We start from the raw sequence: 15,081 nt of genomic DNA on the forward strand, positions 1-15,081 counted from the left end.
TATTTGGCACTCTCCCCACCCCTCCCCAAACATCGGAAACCCTGTACCATTTACAGCACTTCTGCTCAGGTCCAGATAAAATCACTGGAACCTTTGCGTGCACTGTCTCTATACCCAGGGCCTCCTTTGGCAGCCTGTGGAAGCCTACGGTCTCCTTTCTCAGAATACTGATTTTAAATGTCTTGAAAAAACTACTTAAGACTGCTAAGGAAATCCATCATACTGAGATACAACCCTGAATTTAGAGATTAGGAATTTATAGTGTTCTGTGAAACTATTTATGCAGGAGGCTTCATTTTTGGGTAGTGCTTTTATAGATCTTTCTCTAATCAGAAAAATAACACTGTTATATATGATAATAGCACTCTTTCACTTTAAAAATGTCTAGAAGGGGGACCTGGGAGGCTCCGTCGGTTAAGTATCAGACTCTTGATTTCAGCTCAGGTCATGATCCCAGGGTCATGGGATCAAGCCCCACATTGGGCTCTGTGCTGATAGCATGGAGCCTGCTTGGGATTCTTTCTCTCCCTCTCTCTCTGCCCCTCCTCCACGCATACTCTGTTTCAAAACGAATAAATAAATAAATAAATAAATAAATAAATAAATAAGCAAGCAAGCAAACAAGCAAGCTTAAAAATGTCTAGAAAAATAGGCAAGTTGTAATCCATAAAAGCCCTAAGGTTCCTTTCATTGAAGACTACAATGATGTGGGAGGGAGGGGAAAGTGGGTGATGGGCATTGAGGAGGGCGCCTGTTGGGATGAGCACTGGGTGTTGTATGGAAACCAATTTGACAATAAATTTCATACAAACAAACAAACAAACAAACAGACTATAATGTTGTAAAGTGAATAGGAAAGGAAAATCCATCATATCTATTAGGGCCTATGTCGTGATACTTCAAGGTAAAAGGTATTAAAGGATTTTAAAATGCCAGTATTTAATTAGGCCTAACTCTGCTATGTACTACCTGTGTCACTGTGGTCAAGTTACTCAGGACCAACCGCATAGTTATTAATTCATCTGTCCTATAAGAAGAGCCCCAGTGACTACTCTCACACAGCTGTTCTAAAGATAAATGAGGTAATACACATCGAAGGCTTAGCACATAAAATATGATCAACAAATGACATGACAGGTATTACTAGTATGTCATCATCAGCATCATTGATATTAAAACGCAAATTTTATTAAGTTACTCCTCTGCTCAAAACCTTTCAAAGGCTCGTCGTCACCCTTGACATAACCTCTAATATCTTCATGACGTCCCATTCAGCCCTGCAGGTCCGCTCCCTGGCTCCTCTGGGACACCACCTCCTCTTTGCCACGTTCATTCCTTTCCACGCTCGCTGGCCAGCTTGTCGATGCTTGAGTGCACTGAGCATGCGCACTGGGGGTGTCTGCACTTGCCACGCCTCTCTGGGACACCTTGCCTACAGTCTCTGCCTGACTGGCTTCCTTACAGTATTCAGGTCTCAGCTCAGGTATCACCCTCTCTGACTTGACTAAATAAAAGATCACCCCTTGTGGCACATCCCCGTCCCCGCCCCCAACTCTCTCTGCCACCGCACACTACCCCTTTTCTGCCCAGCCTCTATCTACCTGGTAGACTATTCATTGTCTCATTCATTTATGATAAGACAACTGAATGTAAGCTCCAGGAAAGAAGCAACTTCATCTGGCTTGTCTTCTGCTGAGCCTTAAACATGGGAAGAGTGCCTATATATTCAATAAATTATTTTACTTGACAAATGCACTTATTGGATAAACATTGCTTAAAAAGAAAGAGGCTAGGTTTCCTAAGCATAAAACTTGATATTTAGAATACAAACACAGGCTTAGAGAAGAATGTCAGGCTGAAGTTATTTACTATTATCTCAACGTCCAGGAAATGTCAATTAACAAAACTTCCTAAGTGCTGTGGCCAACCTCGTGAGGCAGAACTCAGGATCGTTAAATTCCAGCTCTGCCACTTGAGTGTCTGGGACAAGTCACACGTTTCAGCTTCCATCTCCGTAAAATGAAGATGGTAACTCCTCCCTGCACCTACATATGAAGGCTACATGAAAAGGGGACAAGGCTTGCTTGAATCAGAACCTCCGCAGCCAGACCTCTGATGGCTCCATGTCGTGTCGAGACCACTGGGGGTTCAAGCTTCCAGTGGGATGGCTGTTTTGACAAAGTTAAATGCTGCTGGAGCATAGGGGAAAGAGCTTGGGCTCTGCAGCAGGCGGGCCCAGGTTGGCTGTGCTCTATCACGTATTAACTGAAAGACCTTGGGGAAGTCACTTAACTCCTCTGAGCCTTACCCATAAAACTGGAATGGTAAGATCTCCCTTGCAAGGTGGTTGTGACCTTTGGAGGTACTGAACTCGAGGGATCAACACACATGAGACACTCAACAACACAGCCATTTATTATCTGACTGCTGAGAAGCAAATGCCAGTAGTCATTATTCCAGCTGCCTGCCTATGGAAAGAGCACTGCAAAATTTCGAGCAAACGTTCCTTTCTTTCTTACGGAGGTCAACAATACTCTCAATAGAGGGTAATTTTGCTTGTGATCATTTTCAAGTCACATCAGGTGTGCTCTGCCCAGAACCTCACTATTTTTCCCATTTTACTTACAAAGCTGACGTCCTTATCAAGGTGCCTAAGCAAGGCTTGTCTACAGGAGGGTGTTCCCTGTGTCAGTCATTTAATTTGCTGTTTCAGCCCCCCCCTTTTTTTTTATCCTCGGGAGGGGGGAAGAAGACAGAAACTGATGTATAATTTGCAAATACCTGGGAGTCAAAGGGCTAGGTGTGAGGGGCTTATGATTTTTCTACTTAATGATAACTGACTTATCAATCTCTGACCTGATTAAACTGAATCACTTCTCATATACTAAATGAAAGATAATGATGCAGGGGGTCTACCTATCAAGGTAATTTTCTGAGAGCAAAGATTCCTTCTTTAACCTCTAGGGTCTATGATCTACAATGGGTTCCTTGCATTGCACAGGAAACCCAGGTCTCTGCACTGCACCCAAGTTACCAACTTAAAAGGCAAACTGGATCATGCCACTCCTGTGCTTATGTGTCCATGAGCTTCCTCTCTGTACAGGGTGAAGTACACTCACACTGCACAGTAAGCCCTTCGCAACCTGGCTCCTGCTACTTCCCACTACGTGCCCCATACTCCTGTCTCGTACGACTCTGTGCTGTTCCTGCCACTCAACCTGTTTTCTTGTACCTTTAGCTTTAGGAACACTGTTTCTCCTGCTTTGAATCCCTCCTCCTCCCTGCCTTCTCCTTCCCAAACACCCCCACTGTAAATGTCTTGTCTTCCTTCAAAAACCGAGCTTTAAAGTTACTCCTTTCATGAAGACCTCCACGGGGGCCTTTATCAACTGGTGACCTGTTCTTTCTGTGCAGCCCAACAACACTGTGTTCACATATGTGGGGCACAGTACTGACACCATTTGCTGGCAGTCTGCTTTTCCTACTAGACTCAGTGTTTCAGGGCAGGAACCAAAATCTATCTCACAATGGAATTTCAGAATCCACTTCTCTCAACTTTAACACCTGGTAGGAACTCCATCTCTCTGACAGATGCATCAGCTGAAAGCAAGGGGCCCACACTAGTGGAACACAGTCCCTTATTATCTCCCCAATGGGGAATCAGAGTCCATTTCCTGGCACAGCTATTTATAATATTCATTTTCTGTTTTCAACAAGATAGAAGAGAGTATAAGAGAATCAAAGAGTGAGAGAGTACTGACTTTCATCCTGGTGTATCCTATGTTAGATCAATACGTTATATAGAATGACAGATCATAGATACAAATAACATTGACCCTGAGTTTTGTCTGGATTGGACTAAAATGTTCGAATAGAGTGATTATGAAAAATGTAGAGTTTTTATAAATAAAATGACACTTCCAGAAAATATTTGGACTATGAACACTTGTCACCTAAATGTACCAAAATATTCAAGGTTTTATCCTCAAGAGGGTGGTATTCATGCACTGAGAGTGGCTGAAGAAGGACGTCACTCTTCAAAGAAAGTGTGGGTTTTATGCCAAAGATAATTAAGTCATATTTATGGATACCCATCTGGGAGGTAGTAAAGAGTGGAATGAGGGAAAGGGATAGAGGTTGGAATATCTTCCCAGTATTCTTTACACAGTCTATTACACTTTAATATACCATGGTTTATGGACCTGACATGGTTGGTATAAACCAACAGGACGCACAGTAAAGAAGCTGTTTTTATTACAGCTCTCCAAATAGAGGAGCCAGGTGATGCTAACAAGGAAACAAAGGGACCGCACTCCACTTCATGTGGTATCCATCTGATGTGAACATGGCAGCCATTTGTCATTTCTTAGAAAATTGCCCTGTCACGCACTTTCTAGAAGAAAAGAATGCTTTCACCAACAGAGGCAACAGCACATGAACACTGGAAAGAGGGATGACTTTTCAATATTTGAGAGGGGAAAAATATACATATGTGGAACCACTGAATAATGGGGCCATCTTACATTTTACATTTTTCCTCTCAGTATACTTGCCCCAAAAGGATGCTATCTGCCTATCTCATCTTCCCGTTTTATTAGTTTTCCTGGTTGTGGTTAAATTAGGATGATCATTTCTGGTCTGTCATAGAGTTTACATTTGCACATGTCTAGTTGGATGGTTAACTTGAAGAGCGGGGGCCGTCTGTGAGGTTTTCTGGGTAAATTGGTGTGAGGCTGGCTAGAGGCATGCTATCAAGGTTCCCAGTATATGGGTATAATGTGATTTCTAGGTCACCTAAGACTAAAGTGGAGTAGAAAACCCAGGCTTTTGATGAAAGTACTAAGTAAAAGACACTGTATCAGAAGACTTTGAAGAGTCCTTAGGAGTCATAAAATCAAAAGAACCCAGGTACAGGGAGTCTTAAAAGTCATTTAGTCTAACTCTCAGGCTGATTGAGTGGGGATCCTCCTGTGTTCAGTCAGACTTTCCAGATCTCATCATTTTCATCATTTTTATCTGCCCTTTTCAGCTGCCTTTATAACTGAACCTGAATATTCTTATGGGCATCAAAAAAACCTAAATAAATATTGGTATCACCTTAACTTGGGCACTTGGGGCTTTTCTCAACCAAAGTTCTTCATCTGAACTATAGAATGTGGGAAGTGATTTGACCAGCTATTTTCTAAGTTCCCCCCAACTCATATGTACATAATTTAGGACCATTTTATGTAAAATTTTTTAAGTTTATTTATTTTGAGGGAGTGTGTGTGTGTGTGTGTGTGTGAGCGAGAGAGAGAGAGAGAGAGAGAGAGAGAGAGAGAGAGAACGAGCAAGCAAGCATGAGCAGGGGAGGAGCAGAGAGAGAATTCCAAGCAGGCTCCATACTGCCAACACAGAGCCCCATGAAGGGCTTAATCTTATAAACCGTGAGACTATGACCTGAGCAGAAATCAAGAGTCAGATGCTTAACCAACTGAACCACCTGGGTACCCCAAGTAGTACCATTTTAGATGGTAGGGAGGTGTTAATTCATTATACACAATGATGGCAACAGAACTTAATTCTCTCCTAAATGGTTGCAAAAAGTGAGTCCTGATACAATCAAGCTTACAAATAACTAATGATCTTAGGTCATTTCCATTTTTATATTTCAAAATGTGGGCATAATATTAAAATACCTCATAAAATATCTTACTGATATAATAATTTGAATGAGAAAAATCTCCCTGGTTATATAATAAAAGAATTGCATGATTCTTTTATATTCTGTGATGACTGTAATAATTATTTGTGTAGGTGAGGAATATAATTTAAGAGGTCACAACATAACTCTAAGTGCTCATCAGATTATGCATCTGGTTTGTTCTTTATAGTAATTATAAAAAAAATAAAAATTTTATCCATTCACAACTCTAGAAGGTAATCAGACTAAGAGTATAATTGGGATCTAAATGAAATAAATTTATCCACAGTTCACAAGTCAACCCACTATAAAAGCTTTATAACTTTTTTTCCCCTCACCTTTGATGAGACTTTCACCCCCACAGGTTAAGTTTTCAACCACTCCCCATATGGACACAACACTCAATCTTTAGACTGTAGGAGAATTCTTCTCATTTCTTCATGAGAATTCTTCTCATGAGCATAAGCAAATGCTCATTCTTCTTAAAGGCAACCATTTATTTAGCTGTTAATAGGCTGTGATCTTTTTTCCCCTGCTTTGGTATAGTCCAGTGATGTCCTTCAATTCTGTACAACTATCTGTACACAGCAATTTTTTTTGGCATCAAGGGATGCAGATGCAATTACTTGAGAAAATTCGTAAGACCGCATAATCCATAACCTAACTATAACCTAGTCCAACGATTTAATGTTACAGAAATAAGAAGGTGAAATAAGAAAGGGAATGACTCTCCTGTATCTAGGTCTCAACTCATAAGCCAATCTATGTCCCAGGGTCCCCTGCTGCTTCCCAACAGGCCAGATTTCCCTCTAGAATGCTCAAATAGTAAGGTGGTATCTTGAAGTTGCACTAAACGGCACATTTTCCATAGGAGTATATACATCAGAGAGAAAGTGCCAACCAAAATGGAATTTCAGCTTTCATTCTAAATTTCCTGACTCTTGATGCTTCAAAACAGACCATGGGGGTAAAACTTAGAATGATCCAGTGAGAGGCTCATTAACATTAATGGGAGTCAGGTGGATGCATTCTCAAACAGGGCCTGAAATTCTCCATTTTATCTCATCCTGTAAGCCTGTGTATGCCTTTAACTTATCAGCATTAGTAGAAGTGACATCTCTTTTGAAAAAAAAAAAAAAAGTTTTTACTTGGAGTTATTTTTTCACCAATATTTCTAAACAAACATGCTTATAAAATATAATTTTCACTTAAAGAATATACATAACTCCTGTTTTCTATAGTGTTTACCCTGTCTCCCTGCCATCTCGTTCCCAATGGGAAGGCTCATCCCTTCCTCAGTGCTTTAGAATTCTTTCAGGGACCATGTAGGGATAAGTGAACTCTGTGGTCTCATCACTCAGGGAGAAGACACCAAATGAATCATCATTTAGGAAATGTTAGGAATTGCAAAGAAGCTGGTTGTAAAAAAGAGGGCTGCTCCCATTTTGTTTCATCAAGAATCCTGATGACATTTCAAAGCCAATGGGGTTCAGAGTCACAAGCCTCTAAATAACCATTTGGTGACAAATTGCAGGTATGCTAATATTGAAAGAAGGTCTCCTTTCCCAAACTACCCTGTCCTATCTTGGAATTAGCACTAGCATAAAAGTATGTAATTTCTGGAAGGTATGGACTATATTTTTAAATTTGTATTCAAAATTTAGCACTTAAGACCATAAACTTAGTGTTTAAAAATCAATAATTTGTTGCTTCCTTAATTGATGAGAATGACTACAAAAGCAGCTACCAGTTTGAATTTGTAAGCCAGTTTATGAGCAAAATGGTAACAGGCTGCATGCTCATTTTTCTCTCTGATTTAAAGCAGTGCTCTTCAAAAGCAGGGCCTCATCTTTTTTTTTTTTTTCATAGCATTTTAGTACTTGATTTTCAACAGATATTTCTTTAAGCACCGCATTAACAAATGGAAAAAAAAATTGGCACCAATTGGGTTCTTTGGGTTTCCCAAAACTGCCTCTGATGACTATCTCTGTTATTTAGGGCCATCATTTAATTCTTTGTATCTCAACTTGTCCATCTGTATACTGGATAAAATGAAACCCTACACCTGAGAACCAGCTACAATAAACCTAAGAAATTACCTAGTGTAAACAAAGTGAACAAAGTTTATAAGTGAACAAAGTTAAATAATGAGGGACCGAATAAATATTGGATTTTATGATAATGGAATAGTGTACTGAACTGTGACCCCTTCAGCCCACCAGTCACAGCTAATGGGATCCAAGGATAGTCAATCCATGGGCTGATCAACTGCTTATGAAGCAGTTCAATACAACTGACTGGAATAATCAGGTTGGTGGTCATGGTGGTGATGATGAAGATGAAGAAGAAGGAAGAGGAGGAGGAGGGGGGGAGGAGAATATTCACTGAGTACTGTGTCTCAGGTAATAATGCTAAGGGGTTTACATAGATCATTTAACCTTTTCAACTAATCAGATGAGTTCTACATTGTGGATAACAGTGGAACCAAAGCTTCAAATCACTCCATTACTTTCCAGTTGTTGGCCTTGGGCAAGTTAAGTTTAACTTGTTTAACACTGAGTTCTCTAACCTATAAATGAAAGTAATAATAGGACCTATATTAGACAGTTGTTGTAATAATTAAATGAGATATTTGTAAGGTGCTCGGCCATCACACTTGGTACATTAGCTCAGTAAATGTTAATTATTACAATCATTACAACCACTACCACAACAGTTCTAAGTTGCTCAGTGACCTTTGCTTGGTCGATTTTTCTTGGGCTTCCATGAGACTCATTTGAGTCGTTGAGCATCCTGTTTTTCCTTCAGTAACATGTCTATCCCTACAACAAACTCCCTAAGACCTGATGCAAATGCACTAGATCCAAATATCCCACAAATCAGGTTTTCAAAGGGTATCATGGAGATAAAATTCAGAATATAAAGCAGTAAATACAGTGAGACTAAATTATATTACAATGTATGCCACGGAAATAAATTATCTATTAAAAATATCAGAAAGTAATATACCAAAATATTATAGTTGCTATTTCTGCCTTTCTGGCTGATAGGCTTTTTATTTTTCATATGCTTCTTTTTTAAGAATTAGCATCATTTAATATAATCAGAAAAAAATAATTGTATTTGGAAGCAGAAGCAGAGCACACGGAAAGTGACTTGCCCAAGGTCATACAAACTAACTTGGGGCAAAAAAGAACTTGTTCCTTTACTCATCGTTTTTTTCACTATACCACACTGTTATTCTTTACATGTTCCTGCTTAAGAACTCTAAAACTGTCATATCATTATAGACTAGAAAATTACAGAAATAAGAATTCATAACTGGAAAAACAAGTATCCGAATGAGTAAGTTAAATTGAAAGGCATAGTCACCTACGTTAAAGTCCTAAAGCCCTTTATTTATACCTTACGCACACACACACACACACACACACAAACGTAAATTTTACCCATTTCTATAAAGTAACCATCCCACATATTTTTATGAATTGTCCAGAAATATATACAATGTGAAGAATGATTTTAATCACATTATAAAGATGAAAACTCAGATAAAAGCCATTATGCATGGTCAGAGATCTTAATAGATTAAGATTGGTTTTAACTAATCAAAAACAAAGAGAGGAAAAAGAAAGCCATACTCATATTTCAGATAAAATATTACATGGTACCCATACCTTTACAAAGTAGATTTCTTGTTCATCTAGATTTATTTATACTAAACCACTTACATTTTTTGTAGCATAAAACATTTGTTAAATAATTGAAACCCTTCAGAAAAACAAGTATTCCCATGTTTAGTCATGAATGTACATAAGTAATCATAGAACACCCATTGCCATCCTTAAACGGGACTTCTTTTAGAACCCTGGCAAAGGTGTAGTGTACTTGGGAAACCAGATTTATAGGGCAACTAAAAAACTGAAACTGAGAAAATTCTCACTGTCGTGATATCTGTTATTGCTCTGAGTATCAAAATAATCCATCAAATTTGCTTTCTTACAGTCAAGAATTTGTCATAGTTGGGGATTTAAATTGGTCCGCTAAAAATGGTAACCAAGAATTATACCCTAACTTCAAGTGTTGTGATGCTACCAAGAGTATAGGTGCAGGGAAGGCAAGGGATAGTTTGTCTCTTGGGAGGTACGTCCAAGAAAGGAAAACACTAGGTGAACGGTGATTCCCCAAGAAGACACTGTAGAAGACATTTTCCACATTAAAGCACACTTAATTTGCTCTGCCAGTAGAAGTTATACAGAAGGACTATTAGCGCAAGTGATCCTTATCAGAGTCAGTAAAAAAGAAACAAAGAAATGAGGTTTGGTTTTAAAACTGACCACCCCACTTAGAAGTCTGCTGGGTAAAAGTGCTGATGGTGAGTTTAACAGAATTTGGGGTGGTCTCTCAGGACCCACATCCTCCTTTCCTGCCCCCCACCCCTACTTTTAACAAATCTTTATAATTTCTCCCAGATTTTAAAACAACTCATTGTAGAACATGTGGATATCTGAGGGAAAAAAGAGAAAAAAAGAGGAAAATAGTGCAGAAGTCTTTCTTATGTAATAGCCTCTGCTAATATTTTGATTCATTTCCATAAATGTAGGTGTACGTTTAGAATCACAAAGCCACGTGTGCTGGTTTATATAGTTGAGGTCATACTGAATATATAATTTTCTTGCTTTTTCATTTAACATGTCGAAGAATAGGTCAACCTTTAAATGAATACTTTTAAGATACTTTATCATTTGCTATTTAATTGGTAATGATTGAAAACTAATTGTTGGAAAATAAGCCTTTTTTTCCAAAGTGGGTATGAAACCAATTCAAATAAAATAATTTTCTAGAAACCCATGACAGCATTTCAAAATAATTTTCTGACAACGTTTCTTCAATAATATCTTTTAGGAGAAAAATGTTTGGTTATGAAGGACTATTAAAACGTTATCAAATGTACTTAAAGCAGACTTTTATTTTGATTCAACCTGGAAATGATCTGTTGCTTTACTCTTTAGTTGTCTGCTTTCTGTAGCTTAGTAGAGAAATGTTTTAGATGGCCACAAGTATTAAAATCATGTCTTGGGGTGCCTGGGTGGCTCAGTTGGTAGGTGCCCGAATTTGGCTCAGGTCATGATCTCGCTGAGTTCGAGCCCCGCGTCGGGCTCTGGGCTGACAGCTCAGAGCCTGGAGCCTGTTTCAGATTCTGTGTCTCCTTCTCTCTCTGACCCTCCCCCATTCATGCTCTGTCTGTCTCTGTCTCAAAAATAAACGTTAAAAAATTAAAAAAATAAAATAAAATCATGTCTTACGCTGCAAAATCAGTTAAAATTTCTTTCCGCTGTGTTTAAACCGAATATGTCTGTTCTGTATTTGGAAAATACAGGTTAAAGAAAATATTCTTAACAGGAGAAAATACTGAGGGTCAGTATATGCTTGGAAGCCAGTGTGAGGACTCTGAATATAAGACAAGATACGTACACGCATGCACACACACACCTCCCGCCCCTCAGCAGGGAATAAGTCTCCCTTAAAATCTGAGTGGAGGAAATGGTCAAATATTAGGTAAATTGGAGAAGTGCCACGGTCTCCTTTAGGCAGGGACCTGAAGCTAATTGTGCAAATGGCATAAAGCTGATTTCAGAAAGGGGGCGGGGGAAGCTCCTGAAACCAGAGGCTTGAAATGTTTTACTGGAGAAAAACCATAGCATTACCTCCTCCTGTGGGATGATAACAATGATTTATGAAGCTGAAGTCATTTCTTGTGATTGCGCTTCGGGGAGATTGGTTTCACATGATCTGTGAAGCCAGGCTATGCAAGCTGAGGAACCACCCCACATGTTCAACTCAGGCTCGGATCTGCCCTCTTCAAGGGGATTCCAGAGCTCCTCGGAGGGGGAGGAAAAGCTATTGCTTTCTGATCCATGAACCACCTTCTCCCCTCCCACAAGCTCATTAGGTGTACACACGGCTCTCTTATTCTCTCTCCTTTTAAAAGTATTACTACTCCTGCATTGTAAATGCGCAGCAGGATAGTAGCAAAGCCGAGATTAATTCCCCATGGATTTATATGGCTCGTTCTCACCCACCATGACTTGCACCATTTCAAAGGTGCTTATGCTGCTGTTTTTATGGCTGGTCACTAACTTCATTCTGGCACATGGCTGTTGGCGCCATGACACGGAGTGAACATTTTATACCTGAATTAAAGTGGATATTTGACAGTTTCTGTCAGAAAGTTCAGAGCAAAGAATTTGTGGGACAAGATTTATTGCCTATTTTATATGGGATACATCTGTTTCTTTGCTAGCTTTGGTCCTTCCCTTAAAAAAATTTAAAGAAGTTTCCCCCCAAAATATAATGACTGACAGAAAAAAAAAAAAGCCAAAGCAGAAGAAAAATATGGTCAAAAGTTGGGTATTTAGAACCTGGTTGAAAAAAAAAAAAAAACACACACACACACACACAAAAACAAACAAAAAGATACACTTCTCATTCTGAGGAGGAAAAATGACTCAGAGTCATGAATAAAAGCTCAGTGAAACAATGCTGTTATCATTGGCAATTATTTTATGGCTGGTTTAATGCCACTTATATAATGAAGTTAAAAAACTTGAGTGCATAACCTACCATTTTCTGCAGACCTGAAACACAGGACTGGAAAGAATAATCTGCCTTTGATGTACTTTTTAAGATTTCACCATCCTAAACGGTGAGCTATATAATAAGTCCAACCACATCAGCATTAAACAAAAGAAAATTACAGATATTTAAACATTAAAAAATTGATACGCCTAATGATAAATGCAGACAGTTTCCAACTGTGATCCATCAGCATAATGTGAAGGGTGTATGCAAACTTCATCTCCATCTAAAACCTCTTCCTATTGTAGCAAGGAAGCACCATAGCAGAGATTCATGATTATATAAACACTGGGCTCAACCTGGAACCCTGTATGACAAGACAGGCTACTTTTTCTTGTAACTGCTGTGGGACAGCCTTTGATTCTGTACTGCAAAATTGAAAATCAAACTTCCACTCTTAAAGATTCTGAAAAGCTGATTTTTAATTACTTTAGGTTAAATGCATTCTTCTTGTAAAACTATTAAACATTACAGATAAAGCCTTCTTTATAATGGCTCTCTGCACCCCAGCCTCTGCTCCCCCAACACATATCCTCATCCTCTCCCAAGACTCAACTACTGTTGCCAGTTTGAGGTAACAGAACTTCTTTTGAGTGTCCCTGTGCAACGGTGCCAGGTTTTTTTCTTTTTTTCTTTCTTTTTTGATGTTTATTCATTTTGAAAGAGGGAGAGCATTTGTGCATGAGCAGGAGGAGGGGCAGAGAGAGAGGGAGGGAGAGAGAGAATCCCAAGCAGGCTTCACGCTGACAGCGCAGAGCCCCACGCAGGGCTTGATCTCACGAACTGTGAGATCATGACCTGAGCCGAGATCAAGAGTTGGACACTTAACCGACCGAGCCACCCAGGCAACCCCATCACCAGGCTTTTTGAAGTCAGACATAGGAAAGTACACTTGCTTGCTCATCAAGGGATGCATGGCTTTAATTTTAGTGGAGACTGTCAAATAGCCCTCCACAATGAGAGTACCATTTTATATTCCTCACAGTCAATAACTGATAATACCAAGCTTTCTAATTTTTGCAAATCACATAAATTTTAGTACAAATCCTTACTACCTATATTGCAAATATATTTCCCCATGGTTTTGCTTGTCTTTGGACTTAGTTTATAATATCTTTCATTTATAAATTTAATTGTAAAGCAGTCGATAAATACTTCCTTTGTGTCTTTATATACATAATACATTTTTTTTTCTTTTTTGCCTTTTGTTTTTGTATATTTAAGTCATTCATTATTTGGCATTGTGAGGGATAGGACTCCACTTTTTTGGAGAAGCACTGCTCAAACAGCATTGATGTTCTAAATGATAACCAGAGCATGCAAATAATGGCTTGTCCTCTCTCACATTTAAACATGTTATTTCTTTTCCCTTCACATTGCCTTGCCTAGGGCTTTCTGCCTCTGGATAAAGTTGGCCTATTTGTGTTTTTTGTGATTACAGATGTATTTGGATATATCTCCACCATATTTATTTTTTCACTTTTATTTACCAGGCTTTCTAGCTATTTACTTTTCCCCCTCTCCTGACTTGTGTTGGAGTCCCTGAATTACCTTTGCTTCATTTTTTCTATACCTGCTTGAAAATGATAATTTGAACTTTCTGATGGGTGAATATGTGTAAGTTTCAACATCCCATAACACAAATATTTGTGATTCTAAGAGTATCTAGAGTTAATTACCCCTCTAAACCCTAACTCTGAGAAACCTAAGAGTGGCCTGGCTCTCCCCTCTCTCCTGCCAAATCTCACAGCTACATTCTATGCCACACCCCACGTTGATATCGTCTGCAACTTTACTTTCAGATTACCAAGAACAAAATTTTTACAATTAATATTTAAGCATCATTTTATGAGTTTACTTGTTCATTACAGATTTTGCCACTCTGTTTCTTCCTGGATTCATTTCCTGATTGAAGGAGTACAACCTCAAGAGAGGATTTATCAATAGTCAACTTCCTAGGCTCTGTGTTTCCAAAGAATTCACTTTCCCCTTTCACTTTCATGACAGCTTGGCTAATGTACAATTATAGCTTAAAAATTAGTTTTCTTTAGGATTTTCCACATAGCACTCCATTGTTTCCTTGCATTCTGTATTGCTGCTGAGAACTTTGTTATTTCACTCTCAGAATTTTTCTAAATCCTATTTCTCAAATTTGATTATAAAGAGTTAAAGGTATACATACGTGTGCATTCATTGTTAGGTACTTGAAGAGCTCTTTCAATAAAGGACGCAATGTTGGGGGAGCTCGGGGGCTTAGCTGGTTAAGCATTGGACCTTGATTTTGGCTCAGGTCACGATCTCACAATTCGTCATTTCAAGCCCTACATGGGGCTCTGTGCTGACAGAGTGGAGCCTGCTTGGGATCCTCTGTCTCCCTCTCTCTGCCCCTCTTCTGCTCATGTGCTCTCTCAAAAATAAACATTTAAGGGGCACCTGGGTGGCTCAGTCGGTTAAGCATCCGACTTCAGCTCAGGTCGTGATCTCACGGTCCGTGAGTTCAAGCCCCCGCGTCGGGCTCTGCACTGACAGGTCAGAACCTGGAGCCTGCTTTGGATTCTGTGTCTCCCTTTCTCTCTGACCCTCCCTCGTTCATCCTCTGTCTCTCTCTGTCTCAAAAATAAATAAACATTAAAAAAAAATTAAAAAAAAAATAAACATTTAAAAAAAAGATGCAATGTCTTTCTCTTCATTTCTAGGGAGTAATCTCATATTGTTTGAGTATTTCTTCCTCTCTTGATTTCTACTAAGTGGACATTGGA

At 39.1% G+C, this 15,081-nt stretch overlaps 1 protein-coding gene across 8 annotated transcripts in view; it reads right to left on the bottom strand.

Moving 5' to 3' along the window:
* Window positions 1-15,081, bottom strand: part of FMN1 (formin 1) — a 425,066-nt gene that overhangs the window by 44,378 nt on the left and 365,607 nt on the right. The window lies entirely within an intron of this gene.

This window comes from Panthera onca, chromosome B3 (genome assembly GCF_046562875.1).
Source record: "Panthera onca isolate mPanOnc1 chromosome B3, mPanOnc1 haplotype 2, whole genome shotgun sequence".
NCBI lineage: Eukaryota > Metazoa > Chordata > Mammalia > Carnivora > Felidae > Panthera > Panthera onca.